Genomic DNA, 18,081 nt, shown 5'->3' with positions numbered 1-18,081 from the left:
GTAATGGGACCGTGTGGCATGACCTCCGGATCTGGTGTAGACGTGACTATATCTCCCCTCCTTCTTTTAAGCGATTTGTCCCCAAATCGTGTCCATCCTCAAAGGGAGATAAGTCAGTAATGTTGAATGAAGCACTGACGCCACCAAACTCACTGGGCAATTCAATTTTATAGGCATTGTCGTTGATTTTCTATAATCTGAAATGGACCATCTCCTCGGGGTAATAGTTTAGACGTCCTTTGGTTTGGGAATCTTTCCTTCCTAAAGTGTACCCAACCCAATCTCCTACGTCAAAAGTTACCTTCTTCCTTCCTTTGTTTGCTTGTTGTTCATATTGTCTTGTTCTTCTCTCAATATTGTCCTTGACTTGTTGATGGAGTCTTTTAACAAATTCTGCTTGTTCTTTCCATCTTTGTTCACTATCTGATCATAAGGAAGGAAGTAAGTCCAAAGGATTTAAAGGATTGAAACCATACACTACCTCAAATGGAGAATGTTTAGTTGCCGAGTGAATGGTTCGGTGTATGCAAATTCCACGTGTGGTAGGCATTCTTCCCATGTTAGCGTTGATAAACTCTATTAACTACTTCAGTTTGACCATCCGTTTGAGGATGACATGTAGTAGAGAATAGTTTTGTGCCTATTTTACTCCACAAAGTCCTCCAAAAAGACTTAGGAACTTAACGTCTCTATCTGACACAATGTTCGAGGAAGTCCATGTAACCTTACCACTTCTCGGAAGAATAAGTTGGCAACAAGATAGCATCATCAGTCTTGTGACATGGTATAAAGTGAGCCATTTTGGAGAATCGATCAACCACCACAATATTGAATCCTTTCCACTCTTTGTTTTTGGTAAACCTAAAACAAAGTCCATTGAAATATCTATCCATGGCATGGTTGGTATTGGCAAAGGCATGTATAATCCATGAGGCATGACTCTTGATTTTTCCCTTTTACATACTAAACACCTTTCACATACCTTTTCAACATACCTTTTCATCTTTGGCCAAAAGAGGTGTTCTTTCAGAATGCTAAGAGTCTTTTCAACTCCAAAGTGTCCCATAAGTCCTCCTTCATGTGCTTCTTTCGTTAACACTTCTCTTATGGAACCTTGTGGAATACATAATCGTCCTTCTTTGAAAAGATATCCATCATGCTGATAATACTTATCATGAGCACCTGTTTCACATAACTTATACCTTTCTCCAAAGTCCAAATCATAGCATAATGTTCCTTAATGAATGAAAAACCAAGAAGTTTGGAATCCAAAGTGTTAAGTAAGACATACCTGCGTGAAAGAGCATCTGCCACGACATTATCCTTCCTCTCTTATATGGATGACATAGGGAAAGACTCAAGAAATTCAACCCATTGGCATGTTCTCTTGTTGAGTTTGTGTTGTCCTTTGATATGCTTTAATGCTTCATGGTCAGTGTGTATCACGAATTCCTTTGGCAATAAATAGTGCTGCCAAGTTTCCAATGCTCGAATGAGTGCATACATCTCTTTGTCATATGTTGGATAGTTCAGAGTTGCACCATTTAGTTTTTCACTAAAATAGGCAATGGGTTTTCCTTCTTGACTTAAAACAGCACCAATTCCAATTCCGGAAGCATCACATTCAACTTCAAATGTTTTCTCAAAGTTTAGCAAGGCTAGTAATGGGGCCTTGTCAAACAATCTTGAGTTCGTTGAAAGATTGTCTGTCATTGCCCCAAGAGAAGTTTGAATTCTTCTTAATAATCCCTGTTAAGGGTGCAGCAATGGAACTAAAGTTTGGTACAAACCTTCTGTAAAAACTGGCTAATCCATGGAAACTTCGAACTTGACTGACATTAACCGGTTTTGGCCATTCTTGTATTGCCTTAATCTTCTCTGGATCCACTGATAATCCCTGTGAACTTACAATAAAGCCTAAGAAAGTAACTTGATTACAAAAATCACACTTCTTGAGATTAGCATATAAATGCTCTTCTCTCAAAGTACTAAGAATAGATCGTAAGTGTTCAACATGATCTTTCAATGACTTACTGTATATCAAGATATCATCAAAGTAAACAACACAAAACTTACCAATATAAGGCCGAAGGACATGATTCATTAAACGCATAAGGGTACTAGGGGCATTAGTCAAGCCAAAAGGCATGACCAACCATTCATACAAACCTTGTTTGGTTTTGAACACAGATTTCCACTCATCACCTTCCTTCATTCTTATCTGATGGTAGCCACTTTTCAAATCAATTTTGGAGAAGATATTGGCCCCTCTAAGTTCATCAAGCATATCATCCAACCGAGGTATAGGGTGCCTATATTTGATAGTGATTTGATTCACTGCTCTACAATCCACGCACATTCTCCAAGTTCCATCTTTCTTTGGTACCAACAAAACGGGGACATCACATGGACTTAAGCTTTCTCGAATGTAACCTTTGTTTAGGAGTTCTTTGACTTGTCTTTGCAATTCCTTTGTTTCTTCAGGATTGCTCCTATATGCTGGTCTATTAGGAATGGTAGCTCCAGGAATGAAATCAATTTGATGTTCAATTCCTCTAATCGGTGGCAATCCCATCGGGAATTTCCTCAGGAAACATATCCTCAAATTCCTGCAAAGATTAGAAATAGAAGAAGGCAAACCTTTAGGAGGGTTAGTAGAAGAAAACTTTCCTTATACATAAGTATAAGTAGAGCTTTCTTAGTTGATAAATGTTTCCGAATATCTCCTCTGCTGGCATAGATATTCATCTTTGGAGTATGGATTTCTTTGGCCTTCTTTTCTTTCTCCTATTCTTCTATGCGTGATTTGAGGGTCACTTGACATTCCTGAACTTGGCTTGGTAACAAAGGTGCCATATGATTTTCTTTCCCTGATGGTTGGAATGAGTACTTGTTAGAGAATCCGTCATGGGTGGCTTTCTTATCATATTGCCAAGGACGTCCTAGTATAAGGTGACTTGCACTCATGGGCACCACGTCACAAAGAACTTCATCATTGTATCTTCCAATTGAGAAGGTACAATCACTTGCTTGGTTACCTTGGCTTCTCCCACATCGTTGAGCCATTGGAGTTTGTAAGGATGAGGATGTTTGGAAGTCTTGAGACCCAACTTTCCACCATGTGAGTACTTGCTACATTGGTACAACTCCTCCATCAATGATCACCACACAAATTTTATCTCCCACGTGACATTTGGTATGGAAGATGTTTTCTCTTTGTTCATCATCTTGACTTTGAATGTTCAAAGTCCTTTTGACTACAAAAATGTTGGATGGAAGAGACATGTTAGGAAATAAGGAAAAAATTGAAATGTGTGTAGGACCTTACCAGAATATTCTCTCACAAAGCCTCACGAGTCACTCCAAAAAACTTGATGTCACTCAATCCGCTCGTGTTTGCACTCTAGGACTTTAATGGCTTTACTTGTCCTCTCTGATCTCACACGCTCCAGCCTTTTTTTTTCTCAATTCTCTTGTCTCAAGTTCTAATGAACTTTTACTCAAGACTATATCGAGTAATTTCACTTGTTTGGCGTCGGCTGCAAATGGTTAGTAGGAATGGAAAACAAATATAATTGAAAAGGTGGCTTAGAAATTAGAAAGAAGAGAATGAAAGGGTTACTTACACAAGTCACTTCACAACCTTCTATCACCACAATCAATTTTAAAGGCTTACTTGAAAATGCTTGGTGATGAGAATTGTTGATGAGTGCTTCCAACTTTTCTTTCTTTTCTTTGCTTTTTCTTCTTTCCAAGTGCTTTGACTTTTGAGTCCTTCAATTTTCTTTGCTGATTTTTTTTTCTTTTTCTTTGACTTTGCACTTCACTTTTGCACTTCTTTTTGTATTTTTCTTTTTGTTGTTGTTGCACGTTGCTTCTTCCACCAAAGCTCTGATTACCGCTTGATGTAAGGTACTTGTACCTTTCCAAATGATGGGATCTAGGAAGGAAGCAAAACAACCTGCAAAGTGAATGGCTCAAAATAGATGGTTAAGGGTGGTAGACGTATGGGTGAATTGGTAGGCTATTTAAATAATGAGTAATGAAAGCGGAAGATAGTTGATAAGGCTGGTTATGGTGATGAAATAAAAGGATGGTTGTGAGGATAGTATCTTGAAGAGATCTCAAAGAAGAACCAATGCTATATAGAGCAGAGATCCAATCTTTATATTGTTTCTTCAAGGGATGGTGTTAAGTACTTTGACACACTATATAACTAGGAACCAGAAGTATCAAGATGAAAGGAAGGGGTTGACGCCACAAGTATAAAATACTTGATAAGTCGATAAAAAGTCACCAGGACTTAAGAAGAGAATAATCTCACTTTAATTGAATAAAAGGTGTAGTTACAAATGATTGAATGTTTTCCTATTTATAGGAAATGGAGAGACATGGCCGAATAAATACAAGATGATTCAGCCAGCCTATGTATCTCCCTATAAAGACATAATTTAATGTTAAAAGAGAGGATGGTTCGGCCCTAGATGGAGGGAAATGATCCTTGGCCGAATAGTTCTTGTGTCTCCTCAAGTTGGCGCCAATTTGGATGGGAGATGATTGGCCGAATAGGGAGAGGGCTCTTCATCTTGGCGCCTAAATGAGTTCATGCAAGGCACATGGGGGCTGGTCATATGCACGGCACATGGATGTTCTAGGAAGCCTTGTGGTGCACCCATGTGCATTGGATGATAGCTGGTCATGTGCTTCTTCTTAGGCGTGCATGTGTCTCCTCCAAACTAGCTTGAGTGTTGAGCCAGCTAGCAAGCATGGGGCTGTTTGTGAATGATCTTCCTAGCCGAGTCCTTTTGAGCTCCATACAGTACGTTCAGCTACATTCAGCTACCTTTGTCATCACTTTTAGCAACTCAGCTTCAAATAGTCCAACTAGCTAAGTTTAGCTAGCCTGAAGCTTCTCCAGCTGAATCGAGCTTCCCTTAGCATTCCATGAGCTGCCTTGTACTTTGTGAGCTGTTTGTGAGCATATATGTCCAAATCATTCACCAAGCTACCTCAACGTGCATCACACTCCATTGTACCTATATGTGCAAGGAAACAAGGTAAGTTCATGATATTGAGCTAAAACGAGCTAAATACCTTGCTGCCATGTTTGTTTATGGTAATGTGAGCTAAGTATGATGGTCATGAGCTAAGTACATCATCTCCTAATATGTGTAAGATAATGTATAAAGCCTAAGAGTTAATATGAATGCAAATAAACTAATGAAATGCATTATAAGTATGCTGCCTTGATGTATATATAATAATCATGCTTAATATGATAATAAAACTATCCTAACATGCTTAACATATTAAAATTAACAATGTGTAAGATGTGTTCATACTAAGTTATTCTTTAGCTATTAAAACATTATATAACATAACATAAGGGAGTGTTAAGTTATCAAATGAATCAAAAGCTTCAAGACACTTAGTTAAGAGAACTTCCCTGAATTGTTTGGCCCTTGACCTAGTAATGGGACCGTGTGGCATGACCTCCGGATCTGGTGTAGACGTGACTATATCAGGAGTACAATCTGAAATTTTATTTGGAGTGATAAAGTGAGGTTTTGTGAGTGTGCTGGTAAGGTTTTAATTTTTTTTATTTTACTAACCATGTCACAATAATTGTTTGATTTCTATTCAGTTTCAAGACAAGCTTTTGTCATTAAAAAGGCTCTAAGCACTCAAATCATAGAAGATGATCAAAGAGAAAAACATCTTCCATACTCGTTGTCATGTAAACAACAAAATTTGTTTTATGATCATCGATGGAGGAAGTTGTACGAACGTTGCAAGCACTCTTATGGTGGAAAAACTTGGCCTGAAGACTTCCAAACATCCAAATTCATATAAACTTCAATGGCTAAATGACGATGGTGAAGTTTGGATCACAAAGCATGTTGTCATTCCATTTTTAATTGGCAAATATCAAGATGAAGTCCTATGTGATGTTGTACCAATGGATGCTGGACATATACTTTTGGGAAGACCATGTCAATTCGATCGACGAGCAATCCATGATGGGTTTACCAACAAATATACTATCATTCATAACGATAAGAAATTCACTTTGACGTCACTATCTCCTAGTCAAGTGAATGAAGATCAGATTCATTTGAAGAAAAGCATGGAGTCATTCAAAAACCATGAAAAAGAGACGACTAAAGCATTGAACATATATGCTGGAAGAAAAGATATTCAGAAACGCTTGCTGTCACATAAGGCTTTAATTGTACTAATGTACAAGGAAATTCTACTTTTAACTAATCTCCAAGAAGGCTTGCCTTCTCTGTTGTTTCTCTTTTACAGGAATTCGAAGCCATGTTTCCAGAAGATATACCAAGAGGACTTCCACCCGTTCGAGGAATTGAACATCAAATCGATTTCATTCCCGGGGCTACCATTCTAAATAAACCATCCTATAGAAGCAGTCCGGAAGAAACAAAGAAACTTCAAAAATAGATTGGTGAGTTAATGGAAAAAGGGTACATTCGAGAGAGCTTAAGTCCATGTGATGTTCCTGTTTTGCTTGTACCAAATAAGGATGGTTCGTGGAGAATGTGTGTAGATTACTGAGCAATTAATCAGATTACCATCAAATACCGACATCCAATTCCAAGGCTTGATGATATACTGGACGAATTAAGTAGTGCTGCCATCTTCTCCAAAATTGACCTTAAAAGTGGATATCATCAGATTAGGATGAGAGAAGGAGTCCTGTTTGCTTGTACCAAATAAGGATGGTTCGTGGAGAATGTGTGTAGATTACTGAGCAATTATCAGATTACCATCAAATACCGACATCCAATTCCAAGGCTTGATGATATACTGGACGAATTAAGTAGTGCTGCCATCTTCTCCAAAATTGACCTTAAAAGTGGATATCATCAGATTAGGATGAGAGAAGGAGATGAATAGAAAAACGCTTTCAAGACAAAGTAAGGATTATACGAATGGTTGGTTATGCCCTTTGGACTATCCAATGCACCTAGAACTTTCTTGAGTTTAATGAACCATGTGCTCCGGGCCTTTATTGGTAAGTTTTGTGTAGTATATTTCGATGATATTTTCATTTATAGCCATACTTTGGATGATCATGTGCAACATTTAAGGCCAATACTTGAAACTCTCCAGAAAGAGAAACTTTATGCCAACATTCAAAAATGTTCTTTTTGCACTAACAAACTTACATTCTTAGGATTTATTGTAAGTTCACAGGGACTTGAAGTAGATCCGGAAAAGATTAAAGTAATTCAGGACTGGCCAAGTCAGAAGTTTCCATGGACTTGCAAGCTTTTACCGAAGATTTGTGCCCAACTTTAGTTCTATTGCCTCTCCCCTTAACTGGGGTAATTAAAAAGAATTCCACCTTTGAATGGGGTAAAGAACAAGAAGAAGCATTCATAACCATCAAGGAATGCTTGACTCAAACACCGCTTCTGGTACTTCCTAATTTTGATAAAACTTTTGAAATAGAATGTGATGCTTCTGGAATCGGTATAGGTGCCGTTTTGACTCAAGAAGGACGACCAGTTTCATACTTTAGTGAAAGGTTAAATGGTGCTTCACTAAACTACCCAATTTATGACAAAGAGATGTATTCTCTTGTAAGGGCATTAGAAACGTGGCAACACTATCTATGGCCCAAGGAGTTTGTCATTCATACTGATCACGAGGCATTGAAGCATATTAAAGGCCAACACAAACTCAACAAACGACATGCCAAGTGGGTAGAATTTCTTGAATCCTTTCCATACGTCATTCATTACAAGAAAGGAAAAGAAAATGTTATTGTAGATGCCCTTTTACGAAGGTATGTACTTCTTAACACCTTGAATTCCAAATTACTTGGTTTTTCTTTCCTTAAAGATTACCACGCTAATGACCATGATTTTGGAGAAAAATACAAATCTTGTGAAAAAGGTACAGTTGAGAAGTTCCATAGACATGAAGGGTACCTATTCAAGGAAGAAAGGTTATGAATTCCACAAGGTTCCTTTCGATAAGTATTGGTATGAGAAGCCCATGAAGGAGGACTTATGGGACATTTTGGAATCAGTAAAACGTTGGAAATCTTGAAAGAACATCTCTATTGGCCTAAGATGAAAAGGGATGTTGAAAGGGTTTGTGAAAGATGTATCGTTTGCAAAAAAGGCTAAGTCAAAGGTCATGCCTCATGGACTTTACACACCTCTTCCCATTCCTACAGCACCATGGGTTGATATTTCCATGGATTTCATGATGGGTCTTCCAAAAACAAGAAATGGATGAGATTCTATATTTTTGGTGGTTGATCGGTTCTCCAAAATGGCCCATTTTATACCATGTCACAAAACTGATGATGTAACCCATGTGGCTAATCTATTCTTCAAGGAAGTTGTGAGGTTACACGGCATACCGAGGACCATTATTTCTGACCGAGATGTTAAGTCCCTTAGTCATTTCTGGAGGACATTGTGGAACAAACTTGGAACTAAATTGTTGTTTTTAACAATTTGTCACCCCCAAACAGATGGTCAAATAGAGGTTGTCAAAAGAGTATTATCAACACTTTTGAGAGCCATCATTAAGAAGAATATAAAGACTTGGGAAGAATGCCTTCCACATATGGAATTTGCTTACAATCGGTCAGTTCATTCAGCCATGAAAACTTCACCATTCGAGGTAGTGTATGGATTCAATCCCTTAACTCCTTTGGATCTTCTTCCTATACCTCAAGAACAATTGGTTAACAAGGATGGTAAGAACAAGGCCGAGTTCATCAAGAACTTACTTGAACAGATTCGACACAATATTGAGAGAAGAAAAAAGCAGTACAAATAACAAGCCAATAAGGGATGCAAATCACTCCATTTGGAAGTTAGAGATTGGGTATGGGTGCATTTGCGTAAGGAAAGGTTTCCAACTAAAAGGAAGTCTAAGCTGTTACCTAGAGGTGATAGTCCTTTTCAGATTATTGAGAAGATTAATGACAATGCATACAAATTGGATCTTCCCGGAGAATACAATGTAAGTGCCACCTTCAATATAGCAAATCTATCTCCAATCAAGGATGATGGCGATTTGGGGACAAATCGCATAAAAGAAGGGGGATGATGTGAGCAAACCAACCCAATCTTCAAAGGATTTGGAAGTAATGCCACAAGGATCAATCATTCGATCAAGAGCCAAACTTTTCAGGGAAGCTCTTACAACCAAATGCATTAAAACCTTTGAATCATTTAGAAATGCATCCCCAAACAATAGATTATATACTATGTTTTGTGTTAACATATAATATAATTTATGAACCACATATTTACATGATTATATCTTATATTACTTAGCTTATAAATGTTTTCTTTTGTAGGTACATGTTCGGCCACATGATGGGAGCTGACTTAAAGCTAGCATTAGAGTCAATGAGCTAAGGAAACATGACTAGGATAACTCCGGGACAGCTCAAGGACATTTTGAGATAAAGTTTCCAGCTGACCCTCGAGCTCATAGCTCACTTGAGCTGGACTTTTGAGCTAGATAGAGACCTCCTTTCAGCTGGAGAGTTATACCATCATCTTCACCACACAGAGCACTTCAAATATGGTCTAGGTCAATTTTTGTGAAATCGTACCTTTTCGCGAAGAGTTGCCATTCTGAGAAGTATCTTTTCACAAGGAGCTGTCCTATGACTCATCTACATGTTCTTCATCTATGGCCAGCTCAACTTAAGCTCAAATACTTGGAAAGTATCTTAAATGATGAAAGGTTACCTTTCACAAATGTGACCTTTCAAAACAAGTTGTTACCCAATTGATGACATGTCATTTTGACACATGTTTGATGCCAAGTCACACCTAACTTGCCACTCATCTTCACGCCATGGAGGAGTCCACACCTTAAGCATTCTACACCACCCATGTGAGTGCCTCATGACCAGCCCACACATGTGCCATACGTGTGGGTGAAATGGGTGCCAAAGTGAAGAGGCTTCTCCCTATTCAGCCAAAGCAAGGAATTACTTCAAAGTTGGTGCCAAGATGAAACATAAGAAGACCATTTGGCCAGGGACATTTCCTTTCATCCAAGCATCATACATTTTCAATTTAAATTATGTAGTTTGCCGAAAAGGCATGCATCTATTCAACCAAGCCTTTACAAATCTATAAATAGGCTTTGGCATTCATTTGTAAGACAACCCTTTGATAAATCAAATCCTTGCGAGATTATTCTCTCTTTAAGTTCTTTTTAGAACTATATCGATTAAGCAAGCTTATTTCTAAGTTTGTGGCGTCAAACCCCTTCCATTGATACTTCTGGTTCCTAGTTCCTATAACTAGTGGGTCAAAGTCCTTTCATACCATCCCTTATAAGACTTATAGGAAACGGGTCTTTTCTCCTTATAGCATTGGTTCCTTCTTAGTTTTATAAGATACTATCTATAACATCACCATCTTCCATCTCTATTTCACGCCAATAACATCATCCTTCCATTACCATTTCTTCACCATTAAATCATCCTTCATTCATCAACAAGGCATACTTCATCACCACCATTGGAGGCCGAAGTCAACATCACTTGAAGGAGATTTATTCAACACTTCCGCAGCCCATCTTTGATAACATTTCTATCCATTTTCTTTCTTATCATTTGTTTTCTTCTTCCATATTCCATTTTAATCATTTATTTCTTTTAATTTTGTGCAGAATACTTATTGATTCAAGTGTGGCATTTCGTGTCTCTCCTAGATCGGGAAACAACAAGGTTACCAACTTCTCAATTATTGAAGAAGTCTGGTTAGCCTTACATCAGTAGTGGTGTGTAAAGTCCATGTGGCATGACTTTAGATTTGTCCTTCTTGCAAGTAATGCAACGCTCACATAACCTTTCCACATCTCGTGTCATTTTGGGCCAATATAGATGTTCTTGAAGTATAGCCAAATTCTTTGCTATCCCAAAATGTCTCATTAATCCTCCTCCATGGGCTTCCTTAGTGAGCAATTCTTGCATGGAACCTTGAGGGACGCATAGCCTCCCTTCCTTGAATAGAAAACCATCATGCTTAAAGTATTTATCAATCGTCCCTTTCTCATAAGCTTTGTAAATTTCCCCAAAATCTGAGTAAAAAAATATAAGTCTTTAATAAAAGTAAAACCCAACAACTTAGATTCCAAAGTATTTAAAAGAACATACCTTCGTGACAATTGCATCGACAACTATATTCTCTTTACCTTTCTTGCACTTGATAACATATGGAAAAGTTCAAGAAACTCTACCCATTTGGCATGCCTTTTGTTGAGTTTATGCTGCCTTTGAATATATTTTAACGCCTCATGATCGATGTGAATGATGAACTCCTTAGGCCAAAGGTAGTGTTGCCATGTTTCCATTACCCTCACAAGAGCATACATCTCTTTGTCTTAGGTAGGATAATTAAGTGAAGCTCCACTTAATTTCTCATTAAAATAGGCTATAGGACGTCCACCTTAAGACAAGACTGCTCCAATTCCTACACCTGATGCATCACATTCAATTTCAAAAGTTAAATTAAAATCAGGTAGAGCAAGTAAAGGGGCTTGTATTAAACAATCTTTAATTCTATTAAAGGACTTCTCTTGATCTTCCCCCCAAAAGAATTTAGAATTCTTCTTAATAACACTTGTTAGTGGGGCGGCTATGGTGCTGAAGTTTGGGACGAATCTCCGATAAACACTTGCAAGTCCATGGAAGCTTCTAACTTGAGAAATGCTTGTAGTTCGTGGCCACTCTTCAATGGCTTTAACCTTCTCTTTGTCAACCTCCAAACCTTCAGAACTCACAACAAAACCTAGGAAAACAACACTGTCAGCACAAAATGTACATTTTTGTAAATTAGCAAATAGTTTTTCCTTCCTCAAAACAAGTAAAACTGACCTCAAATGTTAAATATGTTCTTCCATGGTTTTACTATATATTAGAATGTCGTCAAAATAAACCACACAAAACTTACCCAAGAATAGCCTAAGAACATGATTCATTAACCTCATAAATGTGCTTGGTGCATTAGTTAAGCCAAAAGGCATAACCAACCACTCATAAAGACCTTGCTTCGTTTTGAATGTTGTTTTCCACACTCATCACCTTCTCGCATTCGTACTTGGTGGTAACCACTCTTAAGATCAATCTTGGAAAAGAGGTTAGAACCGCTAAGCTCATCTAACATGTCATCTAAGCAAGGAATAGGGTGACGATACTTTACCTTAATTTTGTTTACCGCTCAACAATCCACACACATGCGCCAAGTTCCATCATTCTTTGGTACAAGTAGAACCGGCATGGCACATGGGCTAAGGCTTTCCCTCATGTAGCCTTTTGTCATCAACTCAGATACTTGACTTTACAATTCCTTAGTTTCTTCGGGGTTGCTTCGGTATGCTGGTCAGTTTAGAATTACGACACTAGGAATAAAGTCTATTTGATATTCTATGCCACGAATAGGTGACAACCGACTTGGTATTTCTTCTGGAAATAGGTCATCAAACTCCTGTAATAAAGACACAACAAAAGTAGACAAATTTTTATCAAGGTAGTTAGTGTTCATAAAATTTTCCTTGTACATGAGCACAAGTGCTTCATTTGCTGTCATTAAACACTTTTTCAACTCTCTCTCTTTAGAAAGAATGATAATTTTCCTTCCCTCATTTTGATCACACTCTTTTTCTTTAGTGAAAGTGTAGCTAAAGTGATATTCCTTGTCTCATGGGTAAATATATACCGGTTGGTATAACCATCATGAATCACTCACCTATCAAATTGCCAAGGCCTTCCAAGTAGTAAATGGCTTGCGTGCATTGGTACGACATCACATTACACCTCATCTTTGTACTTCCCAATAGAGAAAGCAATTCAAACTTGCTTGGTCATATTGAGTTCTCCTCCATCGTTGAGCCATTACAGTTTATAAGGTTGTGAATGCTTTGTTGTTGCCAAGCCAAGTGTATCTACCATTAAGGTACTAGCAACATTAGTGCAACTACCTCCATCAATAATAACAAAGCATACCTTTCCTCCAACGTGGCAGCGAGTATGGAAGATATTTTCACGTTGTTCATCTCCTCCATTGGATTGCACGTTTAGGCTCCTTTTGACAATAAGGACCTCTCCTTCCATGGCATGCTCTAATTCTTCCATATCATTGGTAGCATCTTCATTCTCATCCTCTTCTTGTTCCGATTCAACTTCTCCATCATCTCGAAGAAGCATGGTGTTGCTATTTGGACATTGGCTTGCAATGTTTCCATGCCCCAAACACTTAAAACATCGTATGTCACGAGAACGATTTGGACTGGCGGTAGTCTTACCCTTGCTAGTTTCGGCAATGGGCTTACTTTCTTTCGGCGGTTCTCCTCTTTCGTGGGATGACAATGGAGGAGTCTTCTTGTATGAACTTTACCCCCATTTTGAAGTTGCACTCCCATAAGATTGTGTGTCACCCTTCCTTTTGAGTTGTTTTTCCACCTTTATGGCCATATGTACCATGTCTTCCATCTCCTTGCAACTCAACCACGTTTGTAATGTCTGGAGTAAGTCCCGCTAGGAATCTTGCCATTGTGGCTTATCGATCCTCATCGATGTTGGATCAAATCATGGCCACCTCCATCTCTTTGTGACAATCTTCAACACTTCGGTTACCTTGTGAAGGGTTTTGAAGACGGTTGAATAACTCCCAATGGTAGTGGGATGGAATGAATCGCCTTCGCATCACTGCTTTCATTTCATCCCATGTAGTGATAGGATGTTCTCCATTGCGTCTCCTACTTGATGTCAATTGATCCCACCATAATAGTGCATAATCTATAAACTCAAGGGCAGTGAGTTTTACCTTATTGAGTTCGGAATAATCATGGCACCCAAAGATGTGCTCTACCTTCTTTTCCCATGCTAGGTAAGCCTTGGGATCTGTCTTGCCTTACAATGGTGGAATGGAAATCTTGATATTAACAAGATTATCATCCATTAATGGAAGAACCCTTTGGGGCCTTATACCTCGATTTCCTATTCTTTGTCGTGATGCACGATCTTCTTCTGGTCTTTCCACTTCTTCATTTCCTCCTTGATTAACATCTTCTTGCTCTTGAAATCCTTGAGTATGCTCTTATTCAATACGATCAATACGTTCATGGAGAGGTTCCAACTCTTCCCTTAAAATCCTAGTCAATTCACGCACCATGGCTTGCATTTGTAGGTTTTGTTCAATGGTGCCTGTAACTTGAGAATTATCTCCCGAATGATGAGACATAATTAGTAATAAAAAATAACCTCAGAAAACAAAAAAAAACCTCACCAGACACTCCAAAAAAAGTCACTCCCACTCGTGTTTCACTCAGGATGGCTTTTACCCTTAATGATCACTCTTGCCTTTTACCACTTGTGCTTTGATTTCAAGTCCTTTTGGGAACTTCCTCAAGGCTTACAAGGTCTAGTAGACTTCGGCTGAAAACAATTGTGGTTTGGTAGTAATGATAGTAAAAGGAAATTGGCTACAAGGAAAAGAGATGGTAAGTAAAGGTAAAAATTGAATAATTGAATATAAAGATGAAGTAAATATTTTTTTCTTTCAAGATGAAAAGTTACTCCCTCTCTCTTTAATTTTTTTTTCTTTCTTACTTTTTTTTACTTTATTTTATTTTTTTACTAACCTGGAAGAGAGAAAACAATATGCTTATTGAATTGACTATCTCTGATACCAAATGATATGGTCCCGATTATGTGTTTCAAGTCATATACGTGAATGCCCGATCGTGATTCTAGTAAGAAACCCCGTAATGATAGTTTGAACTCTAAAATTGCATAAATATAAACATAAGAAGGAAATGATATGAAATAATAATTAAAATGATGGAATGAAAAGAATGAGGAAGTTGTTTGAAGGTGATGGAAGAGTGATGGTTGTTGTGGTTTAACGATAATGAAAATAGATGGTGAAGTGAATGGCGTTGTCATGGAAAATGGTGTTGTCGTGGTAAGTGTTGTAAGGATAAAGCGGATTGTGACCCGTTAGCTATTTGGAGCTAAGAACCAACAATATAAAAAAATGGAATCGAAATGCTAGGGTATGCAACGCGACCCACTAGCTATATATGAGCTAGGAACCAACGCTATAACAAAAAGAAATGGATGAAGACTGCAAGACTATCTTGAAGTTGATAAAGTTCTACAAGAGAACATGAATGAAAGCAACCTCTCAAATATGTTTTATATATTCAAATGTGTGTCCACAAATGATCCCAAAGGTGCCTAGTTATAGTATTTCTAAGAAGCATATTAAAAAGACTCAAAAGATAAAAACATTCTCATAATTTAGCAATAAAATGCACTTGAATGCTTTGTCTTCTTATCTTCAAAGTTGGATGAATATTCTAGATCATCTTGGGGAATGGATCTAGATAATTTGAACCTGAATTTGGCCTTAATTTCGTCCAAGGGGAGGAAGAATCTTGCTATTCCATGCTGAAAATTGTCTTGATAAGTGAATTAAATCACCCTTCATTGCATGCTCCCTTGAAGAATATGAACAGCCCTTGAACTTAGATGATAACAATCAGATTAGAATGCCTTTAATAGGTTAATTAAGAGTCCTTCAATGGCTTGTCACTTGGCTGAAGTTGAAAAGACTCTCCCTTGGCTCAAACTCATCCAAATCATCCATGCATAAAATTCCCGTAACAAAACTCCAGCCTGCACTGTCTTCAATAAATCGATCATATCTCAAGCTCCCAATATCGGATTAAGGTGATTCAAAAGGCATTGGAAAGATAAGAGATAGAGGAATAATTTCAATCTGATTTCTAGAACCAGAAACATCTGTATCGAATCCATAATTGGAAGACATTCTGACTAATATTCTTGTATATGATGAAACCATTCAACTTCTCTCATGCACCTAGACACAAAGGTGAACTTTAATCAATATTTAATTGAAAACATGCATGAAACAATTAAGAGTTAATCTAATAAATGAGCTAATTTGATGAATGAACTAGATGATTTAAATGCAATGCATGCTTGAATGAACAACACACTTATTAAATGCAATGAATGTTATACAAACTTTAAATTCTCATGCAAATTCATGCATAAGAAAAGTAAAGTGTTCCTCCCTTATTATCCCTTCTTCATCACATTCCAAACATGATGTGAACATACTCTCTATAGCTGATTGAAACTCCTTAGCCATTGCTTGTGTGATGGGGCCACTTGGGTTGATACAATTCAACCTAGCCTCACTTAAATGGATGGTGAAGTCAGGGTTGTACCTTTGATTGTTTCGATCTAGGAAAGTAACAAGGATCCTGCACAAACAAGAAAGCTCAAAATAAAATGGTTAAATGGAAGTAATGAAATGCAAAGATAAATATGGAAGTGAAATATATATATATATGTTGGTGATATGTTTAAAGGAAATGGTGAAGTATGGTAATGGAAGTAGAATGAAGTGGTGATGGAGATGAATATGAAAAGTAGATACATCTCAAAGAAGACTCAAAGAAGAACCAATGTTAAAGAACAAAGACCCAGACTTTATATTGCTTCTTTAAGGGATGGTAAACAAGGACTTTGACCCACTATCTATAAAAAGATAGGAACCAGAAGTATCATGGTGACATAGATAGGGGTGACACCGCAAGCATAAGCTTGATAAGTTGATAATGTTCACTTAAGAACTAATGAGAGAAACTCTCACAAATATTTTATTAAAACAAAGTCAATTGGTTTTTACAAATGAAACGGAAAGCTATTTATAGGCCTAAGAGATGTCTAGGATACACAAACAAGATTTAATGATTGAACATTCAAAGGGAGATTTTCTTTAACTTAATCTTTCTTTATACCATAATTATTATAATAACTTACATACATTATATTTATAGTTATGATGATGATATTATGAATGTATGAAGTTATTACTATGAACCACATATTTACATGATTATATCTTATATTATTTAGCTTATTATATGCTTTCTTTTGTAGGTACATATTCGACCACATCATTAGAGCTGATTTAAAGCTAGCATTGGAGTCATTGAGCTAAGGAAACTTGAATAGGACAACTCTGGGACAGTTCAAGGACATTTTGAGACAAAGTTGTCAGCTGACCTCTGAGCTCATAGAACACTTGAGCTGGACTTTTGAGCTAGCTAGAGACCTCTTTTTAGCTGGAGAGTTGCACCATCATCTTCACCACACAGAGCACTACAAATATGGTCTAGGTCAAATTTTATGAATTCGTACCTTTTCGTGAAGAGTTGTCAATATGAGAAGTGACCTTTCATAAGGAGCTGTCCTAAGACTCATCTTTATGTATTTCATCTATGGCCAGCTCATCTTCAGCTCAAACATATGGGAAGTAGCTCAAAATGATGAAAGGATGCTTCACACAAATGTGCCCTTTCATAATTAGTTGTTGCCCCGTTGATGCCATGTCACCAAGATACAAGATGGAAGCCAAGTCACACCTAGTTGCTGCTCAACTTCACGCCAAGGAGAAGCCACACCATAAGCATCCTATGCTGCCCATGTGAGTGTCTCATGACCAACCCACACATGTGCTACGCATGTGGATAAAATAGGTGCCAAAATGATGAGGGTTCTCTCTATTCGGCCAAATCATCATCTTCCTTCAAGTTGGCGCCAAGATGAAGAGACAAGGGAACCATTCGGCCAAAGACATCTCCCCTCATCCAAGCATCATCTATTTTCGTTTTAAGACATGTATCTAGCCGAATAGACACCTAATTATTCGGCCAAACCTATGCAAGCCTATAAATAGGCTTTGGCATTTCATTTGTAACTCAACCCTTTGATAATATAAAAACTCTTTGTGAGATTATTCTCTCTTCAAGTTCTTTTTAGAACTATATCGATTAAGCAAGCTTTTATAGTTTGTGGCGTTAAACCCCTTTCCTTGATACTTCTGGTTCCTAGTTCCTATAACTAGTGGGTCAAAGTCCTCGCTACCATCCCTTATAACGACTTATAAGAAACGAGTCTTTGCTTTTTATAGCATTGGTTTCTTCTTAGTCTTATAAGATACTATCTTTCCATCACCATAGTCCATCACC

This window comes from Hibiscus syriacus, unplaced genomic scaffold (assembly GCF_006381635.1).
Source record: "Hibiscus syriacus cultivar Baekdansim isolate YM2019G1 unplaced genomic scaffold, ASM638163v2 tig00111774_pilon, whole genome shotgun sequence".
In the NCBI taxonomy this organism is placed as follows: Eukaryota; Viridiplantae; Streptophyta; class Magnoliopsida; order Malvales; family Malvaceae; genus Hibiscus; species Hibiscus syriacus.
Note: the sequence above shows the minus strand (reverse complement) of the source record.